At 30.6% G+C, this 15,127-nt stretch overlaps 1 pseudogene; it reads left to right on the forward strand.

Moving 5' to 3' along the window:
- The first annotated feature begins 3,322 nt into the window (after positions 1–3,322).
- Positions 3,323–4,723, forward strand: LOC111637355 (annotated as a pseudogene).
- The last annotated feature ends 10,404 nt before the right edge of the window (positions 4,724–15,127 follow it).

A 15,127-nucleotide genomic window follows, 5' to 3' on the forward strand; every position in this document is an offset into this window, starting at 1 on the left:
TTCCACGTAATTTCACGTCAAATCTGTTCTAGAAGTTGTAAATAAAATTTCAAATACAGTATTGTGATATACATTACATTATTAGAGAGGTTTAATTGAAACAGAAATGTACAAAAAATATTGTTCCATTGAAAATAATTCTAATGTTTTATAAATATTTTAAATTCGCTTACAAATGTTAAAAAGATAAATGGATAGACAATGCTGCAAAGTGCTATAATGTGTATATTCGTTTTCTGACCTGAATAAACAAGAAATACATTTAACGGCACCATTCTAAAATGACTAATTTCTTCTTTCACTAAGATAAAATACAATGGTCAGTAGAAAGCCTTATCCTTTTTAAAATATTGTTGTTTATATTTTAAAAAATTATTTTATGGCTGCTTTGATCTATTAAAAAAGTATTCTACGTATTTCATTTGATAAAAATAAACGGCCAAAGTGCTCTCATTATATTCGCACTACATATAATCTGTCCACATTTAGAATTATACAGGTAGGCGTCTATAAAAGCGGTTAATTATAAATAAGAAATCATTTTATTTTGTGTTATTATGATGTAATATTTGACGAAAAAAGTGAAAAAACATTTACTCTAACTTTACTACATTAAAAAAAATTACATATTGAGAGCATCTTACAACTAATGTCGAACAATGTTGCTGCGATATCGATTTATAAACAACAATACAATTTCTGTTGATTATGATCTATGCTAACTAGTAATTAAATATTTAAACATTTCGTTCAGTGAAAATAAATTTAGCTTTTCATTTCATCCCACATTGTGAAATTCAATACGCTTATTAACGGCATTCAAATGAATTTACGCTATTCTCTACTTTGAAAAAGCAAACATATAAAATTATAAATAGTTAATATTCATAACAAAATTCCAAAGGAGTGATGTAGACGTCGGTATTATAAGGAGTGATGTAGGTTATATAAGGAGTGATGTAGACCAAAATATATAAAAAGTAAACTAAAATCAATTATATTAGTAGAATTATAAAATAGAAATCGAGAATATAAAATTATGTTTGTGAAAATGAATATTAATTATTGANTTCACCTCATCCCACATTCTGAAATTCAATACGCTTATTAACGACATTGTAATGAATTTACGCACTTTTCTACTTTGAACAAAGTAACAAATAAAGTGATGTAGACGTCGGTATTATAACAAGTGATGTAGGTTGTATTGTAAGCGACGATGACCAAAATATATAAAAAGTAAACTAAAATCAATTATATTAGTAGAATTATAAAATAGAAATCGAGAATATAAAATTATGTTTGTGAAAATGAATATTAATTATTGATTCGAATATTGTCTTGTGGAATTTGTATCTACTCTAATAAATGATTTACGAGCATTACGAGCTACAACATTTAAGGGTATAATTGCGTGAAATTTAAATTTGGAATCTTTTCATTGTATTTCCGATTATTAATTCGACAAGGAAGCAAGCAAAATACAGAAGGTAACCGATAACGAGAATTGCGAAGGCTCCATAAAAATTTTTTAAAACGATGGGCTCAACATCAGACTCACTTTCTTTACTCATGGCAGCTCTCTCGTTAATATATTTCAAAATTAGATTCTTTCTCCTGTGAACTACTGGAGTATAATGTTGAACGCCACTTTCGAATATATTCAACATTCTGAAATAAATATATAGCGTAATTTCGACTTTTTTAATCTAAGAATTCGTATACTTAAAAGAAAACTTACATTTTATTGAAATATTCTTGATGGGCAAATCCTTTTCTCATAACGAATGATGACGGCATGGAAAGTAATACATCGTCAGACACTGTCGCATCCATGGCGATTTCGTAATCGGAAATTTTCGTGTAATTTATATTGTTAATGTAAGCAACACGAGTGAAATCCAAGGATTCGTCGTTTCGTTGGTAAAACAAATCGTGTGTATACATGATATCATTGCTTGAAATCTGTTTATATAAAATTTTCAAATAACTTAGTTTGGAATTCTGAAAATAAACGTTATTCGAAAGTTTAATATTAATTCTTTTATATATTCAAAAAATAATAATTTCTTAATATGACGATTTTAGTCTCTGTAATCCAAAAATATTCTTGGTAGACAAATCTCACAGCAATCTTATTGGCAAATTAAATTTATTTTGTAAAGATTACATCAAATGCATTTCGGGCTGGTCTAATATTTTCCAGTCCCTCTTCACTGCTAAAATAATAACAAAGAACGTAAAATGTTTAACTAAAACACGACATAGATGTATATCTACACCAAAATTATAAATTTTGGAGAAAAACTTACAATAACCGCTGGTGGTAATTACAATGATATTTCCATGGGTATGGGTGGTAAACTTTGTACACATTTGTAATAATCCTAAAATTACAATTATCTTTTTTTGTACAAAACAATTTAAGGCTAATACAAATAATATCTTAAACAATACTTATACTTACAAGTTTAAATTTTTTTTTTTTTTTGCATTGAACACGCTAAATACATTTTTTTACTTCTACGTAATTTACTAGATTTTTCCTAGTTCCGGAATAGCAGTGAGGATCCACGTGACTATTATTTTTAGAAACTAAACGCGACTCTTTTTTTTCTATGAAAATTCACAAACTTCCTTCTATTGAATCCATAAGCCATGGTTGATGAACATCTCTTTCGATTAGATTCTCGGAGATTTTCGAGGATCGACATGTTTTACAATAAATAATTTTTTTGTTTGGTTTTGGAATTAGTTTTTTTTTTTTATTTCGACGCCATCAACTCAAACAGATTTCTGACGTAAAAAATTATCGTTTGACGTCGTATATGAATATACGTTTTATACTTACTTCTCTGTCACCATATTTTCACGCCAATCGTCCAATTTTCTAAATGCCGATTCTCTAAATGCCGAATTTTAAAGGCCAAAATATATTTTATCCGAATACGTTAATTTAAATTTTGTGTTACTTCCGTGTAATAAATCTGTATTTTGTAAAAGTCTTCGTGCAACTGTAAGGTGACAGCTGAACGAACACATTTACAAGATATAGATTTATTACACGGAAGTAACACAAAATTTAATTGTGTTACTTAATGTGTTATTTAGAGATAAGTACATCTGATATATAAAATATATTTCAGATTGTGAAATGAATTATGGCCGAATTTCGTTTTAAATGTGAGGGGCTGAAGAGGCCTGTTTTTTGTCTAGAGGCGGCTATTAAGATTGAAAGCCGTATCTAAAAAGGATTAGTTAAATACATACAATTTATTTGATATTTTTAATATTATATTAAATAACTCAAAAATAATTGTTATTTCGACTCAATCCTGATGCAAATTGTACTAGTGGATTATGCTGTGAGATTCACACTTGTCAGGTGAAACCTGTTGCTACTCTTTGTGTTAATGCTTTGTCTTGTGATCTTCCACAATATTGTCTATTAGATGTTCGTGTACAGGATGAAACAGAATGCAGTGATGGATATGGTTATTGTTATGATAGTTTTAGTCAGTCACATAATAATCAGTATCGACTTTTATGGGCCTCAACAGGCAAATTTTCCCATCTACAGTGTTATGAACAGAATAGTAATGGAAACCTCAATGGAAATTGTGGTTTTGATAGAGTTAATAAAAAATATAAGGAATGTCTTAAAAGGGATGTACTGTACGTTGTGGATTGCTACAATGCACACATTATAATGAAAAATTAGAATTTGGAATGCATTGCACCGCTATTGTTTTTCGATGTTTTATAAATGTACCAGGAAAAATTTTAGCTCGCAAAACAGCATTAGTTGATTTAGTGTTAAATTCAATGGTCCTGGTGTTTCTCCAAATAGAGCTAAATGTGGTAAAGAAATGGCTTGTCTGAACCAAAAATGTGTGCCTATCTCTGAAATTAGAAGAAAAAGTTGTCCACAAAATTGTAGTGGGCATGGAACTTGCAATAGCAATTACAGTTGCCATTGTGAATTTGGATATGCTTCAACTATTTGTGACTCTCCAGTACTTGCAGGAAGTATAAATAGTGGTTTTCCTCCAGATCCAAATTCTGACCAGAGTTTCTTTGTTGCAATGCTTATTATATTTCTTGGTATAATACCATTTGTGGCAGTTGTTGCATATGTTGTCTGTCATTGTTATTATCATTTAAAAAATTGGTGGTTTATGAAATTTCAGAAGCCAACTGCAGATGAAACAACAAATAAACCACCACCAAAGAAATTTAATTATCTTCATGGAACAATAACAAAATTCGAAATATCTGCACCATTCCTTCAGCATGGTCCTAATGACCCAATTGTGACAGTTCCTTTAGAGACAGCTCAGAAACAGATGTAGAATGATCACCTGATATCAAATAGTGCTACCATTTCTCAAGATACACCTGTTAGTCTGACACCTACTAGATCCGCTCCTAGACCACCAGCCACTGTTCAGAGATCATAGTCTATGGCTAGCATATCACCCAGTAGAAAAATGTTTCGTCTTCTAGTGATGCTTCATATGGTAAACGTAATTTACCTCCGCCTCCTCGTCCTCCGCCACCAAAGCATGTAAAAGCAGGCTCTCATTCACAGTCTTTCAGTGCTGGAAGTAACACTAATACGCAAAGACTGTCGAATGTTAATACGCAAAAACTTCCACCAAGAGTTAAATTCACATCAGCGCAGGGTCAAACCAACAACAACAACAAAAAATGTATCAAGTGATCCTTCTGCAGTAATTTCAGAGAATAAATCAAACAGGAAACCCAGACCTAACAGTGCCTTAAAACCTGCTAGTTTGCATTCTGGAGTTGGAAGGACATCGAGTGGGACGTTTCTAGGGTTGCTTCTCTAACGTAAAAATTCCAACAACAAGCAAATATCCATAAGAACACATGAAAATAAAACACATCTGTATATATTCTATTAATGTGATATTTACGTTATACACACAAATTTATTTTCAAAGAAGATTTTTAATATGCCGCAGATGCTTGTTATGCTATATAACATCTTAAACATCTGCATAAAAACTCTAATTACAAAAAGAAAAGATACTTCTGTAAATACAGTTACAATCACGTAATTTTTATTAATGTATTATTATTTCATTGCCAAATTTAACAGCACATCAAAAGTGCTCAACAAAAATTACAACAGAAATTAAAACACCTTAATTTTTGCCGAGAAATATATTTGAAAAACAAACGTTTTCAACCTGATTAACAGGCCATCATCAGGTGTAAAAAACGAAAACTTTGCTACGGTTTTGTCGCAAATGTCGCAAGTCCAAGGTTCGGTGGTGAAATGGGACGAGGCAACAATTATAAAACCAGTGTTTTACCCACTTTATCAATGACGGCGGAGAAGATTGAAATATATAGGAGTAGGCTATGTGAGGGATGTTTAAATGCGAGAGATGCTGAGAGCCTATCGTCGGCGTGGAAATACATGATTAAAAGTTCACTGAAAACTCAAGCTAGAATTAGTTTATTGGAAGATTTATTATATTTTTATTTTTTAGTTTATTTTGTGTTATTTTTATATATTCTCTTCTATATTTTAATTTTAATTTGTATTAATTTTATATTTGCTTCCGTTCCTCTTGTATATTTTTAAAAATTTTGTTCTAAATTTTGATTTAAATATATATATTCTATACATGGAACGTATCTGTTCCATTTTCGTTTTTTAGATCTGATGATGGCTTGTTAATCAGGTTGAAAACGTTTGTTTTTCAAATATATTTTTAGGCAACAAATTAAGGTGTTTTAATTTCTTTGTTTAACAGAACAGTTGCATGCTATGGACTTTTTGTGAATGTGTAATATATACTTGGTTGTAAAATATTTTATTCTATATTTAAGTACATTAAATGTTAATTTGTGGACATTTTTCTAGTCTCTCAGTGATCAGTGTATATTCAAAAAATATTTACAAATTTAATAGAAATAATTTTATTAAATATAATAAAAGCTACAAAATGTAAAGCAACATCCTGAAAAACTGCTGACTACCCCTACTTTTAGGAAAAAGGGAAATTCAATTTCCTTTAATATACACCTTATCTCGATTTTTCCCAAACATCTGGACGACTCGCACACTTGACCTTCCCGTCAGCTGATGAAGTTCTCAGGTAATGATTGGGGAAAGTTCAAGATAAAAAAGCAAGTTTCCCACACTCGAGGCAGTTCATCTACGATTGATATTGCCATATAGAGGCAGTTCGTGCCACATATGACTACTCCTGCTACTCCACCGATCACTGAGTGAACCTGCTACTGCTCCCTTCTGCACATCAGCTCCACCGAAATGACCAACGAGGTAATAGGACTTATTGAAAACTCTCTCTTTCTCTCTCGCGACGTAGGGAACTTAGGTCCAATGTATTTTCATTTTGTATTTTATTTTTGTTTTACTTTATTAAATTGTTGGTTTTTGCATTTATTATATGGCCACCTTTATTATTGCCTATTATTGCACACCCCACAACTTCCCACTCGAACTCTTTTAAGATTAAGCCATCTAGAGGCAAATTGAGCTGATCCCTCAGATACGACGATTAGAGGGTATTGACCTCTCGTCCGTATTCTCACAAAATTACNATTTTCATTTTGTATTTTATTTTTGTTTTATTTTATTAAATTTTTGATTTTTGCATTTATTATATGGCCTCCTCTATTATTGCCTATTATTGCACACCCCACAACTTCCCACTCGAACTCTTTTAAGATTAAGCCATCTAGAGGCAAATTGAGCTGATCCCTCAGATACGACGATTAGAGGGTATTGACCTCTCGTCCGTATTCTCACAAAATTACATTGTGCTTTTATATTTATACACAAAGCTTTCTAATATAAACAGTATTATCATTTTATTGAGAATGAGTTTGTTCAAATGTTCAATAATTTTATAATCAATTGTGAATAATGAACAAAAAATGTAATTTACAAAGGTATTTATAAAAGATAAATATCGTCATTTGTTTATGATTAGTTTCATCAAAAGTTTTTTAACAGTCGTTGGTGTTAACGACAGATTTTTGAATTATTTTCTATTTTCAAATGATTTAAGTCTTTGCGTAAATCGTATTATCATATTTTTTTTTATTTGCTTGTACTGGCCTCACTAGAAATATCCACCTATTTTCCATAAGAATCCATTTTTCAAGAATTGCCATAGATGACCCCTCACTTTTCTTACAAAGAAAAGTAGATGAATTTCAATCTGGTGAAGGTGTTTTTAAAATCTTGTTTTTTTCCAGGTTAAGGACATAATCGTTTTCCATTGCACTACTAAGAGCTAAATCAATCGAAACCATCAAGGAACCTGTACTCATTGATTGTTTAAATAAATTTCTTTCTTCTTTCTTAAGTGTAGCAATTAAATTAGCAACCATCAGACCTAACCTCACTTTCTTTCACTGATTACAATACTTTCAGCAATATGTTTCCGGGTCACGCAATTTCAGAAAAGATATATACGCATTTATTTAACTAGTTTTTACACTCTACAGCAGTGATGGCCAACACGTAGACCGCGGTCGACCGGTCGACCGCAAAGGTTTTGAAAAAAGCCCTGCGAAGCTAAAGTTGAACAATTTGCTTTTACTTAAATTAATGTTTAAAAATCTTAATTCGATAATTTATTCTTACAATAATAGACTCTCTGTACTATGTATGTACCCACACTGATTGTATTTATCCCAATGAACAATGCAAATGAATGTTAACGCATACGCATATAAATGGCAATCATATAAAATGGCGCAAAATCATGTGTCAGACAGTAACGTGACATATTCATAGTCGCTCGCAGACTATAGCAGACTATTACCGTAAAAGTAGTCCCTAAAAGTTAAAAGTTTGGTCACACCTGCTCTATAGTAAAAAGCCGCGGTTCTCCATGATTGTTTTCTGTTGAAGGAAAAGTGACCAGATTACGAATTGTTATTGTAAAAGAGAAAGTGAAAATTTAAACTAATATTTGCCGCAGAATTTTCAGCAGACCTGTTGCATTTATAGAAAAAAGTGTTTATCAAATTGAAAATTTAACTTGTTAAAATGATATTTTACTGAGAAAGCAAATGAAAATAACACAATGAAATAGAAAGAAAAAACAAATTAAAAAAACAAGATACTCATATAAAAGCATAAAAATTATTAGTTTTTCGTTGTTTTAAACACAAATATCATTTTTCTTAAATTAAATGCTATCTTCAAAATAGACAATAAAAATAAATAGTTGATATGAAAACAATTTTAGATTTCTGAATTTTTAATGAAGCAATTGACGCACTTTTAAAGATTCGGAGAATCCATAACTTCGATAACGCTACCTAAAGATTTCTCAGTACATTTGACGGATTTACTGTATTTATAAAAAAAATTGAGATATTTTACGTAAAATATTTTATAAATACATTTACGAACAGCAACGTACCTTAAACAAGTTGATCACATATGGGTGATCAGATGCAGTACAAGTAAATTCTCCTTTCTGGACAGCTGATGCTAATTCTTCGAACGTTTTCGGCAATGACTGTTTTTCTTTCGAAATCATAAACGAAGTTAACGTTCCACTATAACTCCAACATATGATCAAAACTGGAAGCATCCAGAAGGCCAAGGCCACTCTGGAGGGTGAGCGTCTAATGACGTTCAAGTCAGATCCTGAAATAAAAACGAAAAAAATAATGTGCACCAAATACAGTTTTTAAATGAAAATATTGTCTTGTGTTACGTTGACACTTACCTTGGTTGAGAAAACTTCCAAACAGAAACCAAACGAATCTTCTTTTATTCCAACCCTTGTTCTTGTCTTCTGTTGATTTGTCGTAACTGAGTATTATAAATATGAGTATCTCAGCCACCAAAGTACAGAAGAAAATGGCCAGCAACACCTTTATATGAAAGGTTTTTCTGTGTTAGAAATAATATTTAAAATTTTGTATCGATTAAATTTTTAAGCATTACTTACCCAAAAAGAGAAAGGAGAAATTAGTGATTTCCAGGAAAGTTCTAAATTCTTGTTTTTAATGACGAAATGCAAAGGGAAAAACGTGTTAATTGGAGTAAAATCCACATCCTCACTCATATCAGCATTAATTAACTGGCGCTGGTCCACGATGTCGGCGTCCTGTTAAAACGTAATATTGAGAGTTTACGAAGTAATAACAATTATATTTCTGCTAATCAATTCGTAAAGAGGAAATAAAAGTAATATAGATTTGACGAGAAAATGTTTATTTTAACATTGTCATAATGCGAGGCGGCAAACTTTAATCATATTTTTTCATTTATTTAATGTAAAATATTCGCTTTTTACCTTGAAATTAGTGCAGAGTTGTTCCTGTACAATGTTTTTTAGTAATCCAGTTGTGCCCAAAATTTATTGACATCTTTTCAGAGGAAATTTTTTACTGAAATAAGGTGATTTCAAAAAATACTACTGTTTTCTGTCACATTATAAGACACATTAGGGGGACAATTACCGAACATCGGTAGTTTGTTGCAGCTTCGCATTGAAAATACTGACATTTCTTTTATGGTGTAGTGTTCTTGGGTTTTTTCATTTCTCAAAAAACATAAAAATTCTTTCGTACACCTGTCACTAATCGGTGAAACATATGTTCGAGTAAACAAATTTTATGGAAAGAGCCTTCAAAAATATGTATAACCTACTAATGGAGTTAAAATGCACGGAGAAAAGACAAGGGAAAATTTTTATTTATTTTTTTTTTTGTAATAATTTGGTGTCTTAATTCAAAATCTGATTTAATCGTTGTAATAAATCAATTGCAATTGACTCGAAAAGTAGCATACTATTCTATTAGGGTAAATCTGCCTAATTCGTACTACTTAAGAAAAAACTATCATATTATCGAAATTAATAAACACAAATCATTTTTAATTTTAAGTAACTTCTATTTGGGAAATATTTTATCACTACCATATTAAAATTTAGCATAAATCTTATAAACTTCTGAGAAATAAACAATTTAAAAAAGACACTAAAAAAGTACGATTTAGGAACATTCGTCTTAAATCGTACTGATATATTTTTAAATCGTACTTTCAGATCCTATCATTAGTTTGCAGTCTTAAGAATAAAAATCTTTATCAATAATGTATTAATACGTGTGTATATTAACTCTAAGCAAATTCGGCAGCTGGTTTTAGCCAATTTTTGGCAGTCATCGCAGTTGTAATCCGTTGTTTTTTATTGGTTCCTGCACAAAGTTCATGTACCCGTATCTCATATTGTGTGCATTTGATCATACTTTCTTTTACGTCTTCTTGGCAAAATTTACAGTACCAATTGATATTTTCATCTCCCTGTCTTTTTATTTTCCTTTTGTGATATTTTAGTACTTCTGCTTTTCTTCGCACCATGATTCTTTCATACGTTTTTCTTCTTGCAATTGTAAAAATACCACGTAGTGGAGATATTATTTCAAATGTCGCTCGAACTGTCTCTGTATTAGAAATGTTTACTTTCATACCTAAAGAACATTCCTTCGCTTTCTCTTCTAGACATTGATCTCGCTGTTTTTCCGAAGAGTGAGTTGTCGGTACCTCAGGAAGTTGTAGGTACTCAACTTCTTCAGTCTGTTCTTGCTCAGTAGTCTGATTGGATTGTGCCACACACGTTAAAGTATCTGTTTGTTCTTGCTGCCTTTCAGTTGCCAGATTCTGGAGGACTTCTGCCGATTCACTTAGATTAGCATCTAAGAATAACATATTCCTCATCCCCGATCTTAAAGCGATTGCGAGGCCACAATCCCCAAGATTCGAAGCCATGCATTCCTATGTCCATACAAAAGGCTCGAGGATATGCTTTATTAAGGAACCAGGATGGTTTGCATCCACGATGCGCAAGCAGCACTAAAATTTAGTTTTAGTGATTTAAAAAATGACTTATCTAGTCTATTCTTTGATGTGTATTCAGTTCTTGTAACTATCGTCTAAATGTCAATTTCGGTACATTATATACATTAAAACTTCGTTAAATTATAAAGTCCCGTCATTACATTTTTTAATCAGTTCTTTCATATTTTCTTTACACCAAGAATTATATTCTCTTTTTGACATGTTGATCTAAAATTAAAGACGATTAAGTTTTAATTTGTTTTGAACTTATGCGGTTATTTTTTAAATCAGAAACTTAGAAAACAATAAGTTTACGAATCGGTAATAGCTTATTGTGACATTCATCTAAAATGGTTTTCCTAAATCGTACCAGTACGTTTTAAGAACGTGCCTCGAGAAAGAAATAGGCGCAAGAGTCGAACAAACTTTACATTAGTCGCCAAAAAATTTGACAACAGATACGCGTGTTTCATCACTTCAGATGAAATCACAAAAATACCCACTAATACATCACAAATAGTTAAAAAAACTTACATACGATTCAATTTGAAGAAATTTCGTACGAAATGTGCAATAATATTACAGAAAAAGTTCAAAAAAACTTTCGTTTTCAATATTTTTGTCGGGAGCAGAGTAACAGCGTGTTGTCTGTCAGATGGTAATATGACTGATGGTTATTTACTTTCTTCGCTACTAGAGACACTAATAGTTATTACGAGAGTGAAGATATAAGCGAAGTACAAATTAGGCGCAAGTACGAATTAGGCAAGTTTCCCCTAAATAACATTGCTTAATGGATTTATTTACTTGTGAATAACTGTCACGCTCAGCAAATAAATATACTAACGAGTTAAAGAAATTTAACAAAATATATATATTTTTTTAATATCAGGAAAAAGTTTACACACGATAGATTAATCTTTTCGTTTAAAATTTAGGGGAGACCGGGGCAAGATCGTCATGTTAAGCTTTACTTAAATTTTGTGTAATAAATACTGCTGTAAACTGAAAAAAAGCTTTGCATATTGTCTATTGGAATGTTACCTTACTATAGAACTGGTTAAAATCAGTTTGGAAATAAAAATAATTAAAATAATTACAACTTTACAAGAAGAGAGAAATTGACGAAGTTGCCCCGGGTATAGGGGCAAGATCGGCAACTTCTCTCTTTTTGTAAAGTTGTAATTATTTTAATTATTTTTATTAAAGTTGCCCCTGGTATAGGGGCAACAGTAATGGGGCAAGATAGGCACGTATATNCCATTTTTTACTTGTTCGTTAGGTTACACTATAAGACAAATTATACATTATATTAAACTTAGTGTAAATACCAATTGTTTAACATACCCCATTTTTTACTTGTTCGTTAGGTTACACTATAAGACAAATTATACATTATATTAAACTTAGTGTAAATACCAATTGTTTAACATACCCCATTTTTTACTTGTTCGTTAGGTTACACTATAAGACAAATTATACATTATATTAAACTTAGTGTAAATACCAATTGTTTAACATACCCCATTTTTTACTTGTTCGTTAGGTTACACTATAAGACAAATTATACATTATATTAAACTTAGTGTAAATACCAATTGTTTAACATACCCCATTTTTTACTTGTTCGTTAGGTTACACTATAAGACAAATTATACATTATATTAAACTTAGTGTAAATACCAATTGTTTAACATACCCCATTTTTTACTTGTTCGTTAGGTTACACTATAAGACAAATTATACATTATATTAAACTTAGTGTAAATACCAATTGTTTAACATACCCCATTTTTTACTTGTTCGTTAGGTTACACTATAAGACAAATTATACATTATATTAAACTTAGTGTAAATACCAATTGTTTAACATACCCCATTTTTTACTTGTTCGTTAGGTTACACTATAAGACAAATTATACATTATATTAAACTTAGTGTAAATACCAATTGTTTAACATACCCCATTTTTTACTTGTTCCACAGAATCAGTTTCATACAGTTTGATAAATTCACATCTAAATTAGAAAATAAAAATCAGTTTAATATAAAAGAGTAACATTCTATAAATGTCAAAAGTATATACGTGGGTCTAAGAAACGATAAATTACATAAAATTATTTTTAAAAAATAAGACAAAAAGTGATAAATATGTTTACTGCTTTCCAATGGCAATCTCTTAATATATTTCTACGAACATCTCTTTAATCCGTTAAAATGTGTCGTAAGAATATTATTGATATCGGATGATTTTGGTAACTTACGTCAATGATTTATAGTTTTGTTTCCGGTATTTTAATATGTTGGTTATATAAAGGTGATATTTCAAATTAAAAGACGAGAGAAATTAAAAGACACTTAATTTTACTGAAAGACCTTGAGTCACGACATTTTAGAGACAATGGAAACGCACGACAGTTTCAAATGCGATGATATTACCGGAATTTTCATTCTTACGAAAGAATATTACACTTTATTAATATGATCAACCAGTGAACGGGGTTCGATCAAACGGCTATTGTTCAAAAACACTATTTTACTATCTGTTCTTATTTTTGTCGTATATAACGCTACCCTAGACTGTTACGAAAGGTTACTATGATTAACGTAGGACCGTCCAATATACTGTAAAGAGTTTAAAAAGTACAAGAAATGAATTTTAATTCTAATGAAGTTTTCTTTTTTTATTGAGTTAAATATATAACAAAAAATCTGTATATAAACGAAAACAAACAATTATATTATTTTCCACTAAACATTTATAATTGGTTTCGCTTTCGAAAGTTTTTTATGCTAAGGAATATAGTAATATATATAACATGTATATTTGAAAACAATCATTTCTATATAAATAATTGTGATTAAATATAGCTGCTGTTTGTATTACTAAATTAAGTACTATTATGGTAATTGATTACTTAAACACATTCTATATTATAAAGAGATAGTTTTTCATTTCTTACCTGAATTTCTTGTACTCACAGAGGGTGGAAAAAGGAAATGCTATATATTCATGCATATTTCCATTAAAAAGCTTCTCAAGCTCAGTTGAATAATACTAAAAATTTAAGAAATCTTGAAAAATTATAAATACTGTAATTATAATTAAATGATAAAAACTATACGAACAGATATGGCAAACTTTATCACATCTTCTTTGGATGGATCTGAAAGAATAAAACGCATCGTGAAGGTTATAAACTAGACTTGTATCAATGTAAAAAAAATTCCTAAATTTATAACTATATCGGTGACATCGAGAAACTCGAGACAATGTTCTCGAAGTAGTTAGCTTAGGCGAGTATTTTGAGCAGTAATATCTCAGAAATGAAAGTGACTGATTATTTAGAGATGAACAAAATTGACGAAAAGTACAGATGAATAAGATAATTGTAATAAAAAAGTAAAATGAAACTTAACTAAAAAATAAGATAAAAATAAAATAAATTCAGTTGGCAGTTAAGCGGGAAAAGTGTCCGATAAATTAAAGTCGCTCGTTAAAATCATCCGAGTTTGAGATTTTGTTTAGTCTGGAATGCTAGTCTCAAACATTTCTTCGGTGAGTCGCTTGACACGGTTAATAAAACACATATTTGAAATAGTTACATAAAAGTTGAAACTTTGCGATGGGATCAGAGAACGGAGTTGAGCGTAACTTCTGACATATGGACGAAACGAAANGGAATGCTAGTCTCAAACATTTCTTCGGTGAGTCGCTTGACACGGTTAATAAAACACATATTTGAAATAGTTACATAAAAGTTGAAACTTTGCGATGGGATCAGAGAACGGAGTTGAGCGTAACTTCTGACATATGGACGAAACGAAACGACAATTGGTTTAAATCGGTAGAAAACCCGGGCTTGCAGTTACAGCAGAGACAATGGAAGAGCTGGGTAATATGGTGTCATGTAGAAGGGGGATAAAAGACGTAATCTGTTTTTTTTTCTTTTTTTGAACTCCGATAACTTTTCCACAGTAGACCGTAATTTTGTAATATCGGTTACATTATGAAGCATGTGATTGGTTTTATATTGCGAAAAGCAGCACCCAAAAATGTCAATATACTTTTTTGTTATTAAGGGTGAAATTGGAAATGTCGACATTTCCGCTTTTTGAATATATAATAACAAATATCATAACAATGTTTATACGCTCAATTCATAAATATAACTAGTTGATAATATAAATTAATTTATAATTACTAAATATGTTGACAAAAAATTTGCGATTAAGTCATTCTCATTTCAATTTTAA

The sequence above is a fragment of the Centruroides sculpturatus genome, unplaced genomic scaffold, assembly GCF_000671375.1.
Source record: "Centruroides sculpturatus isolate CEXI.00-Female unplaced genomic scaffold, Cexi_2.0 scaffold1082, whole genome shotgun sequence".
NCBI lineage: Eukaryota > Metazoa > Arthropoda > Arachnida > Scorpiones > Buthidae > Centruroides > Centruroides sculpturatus.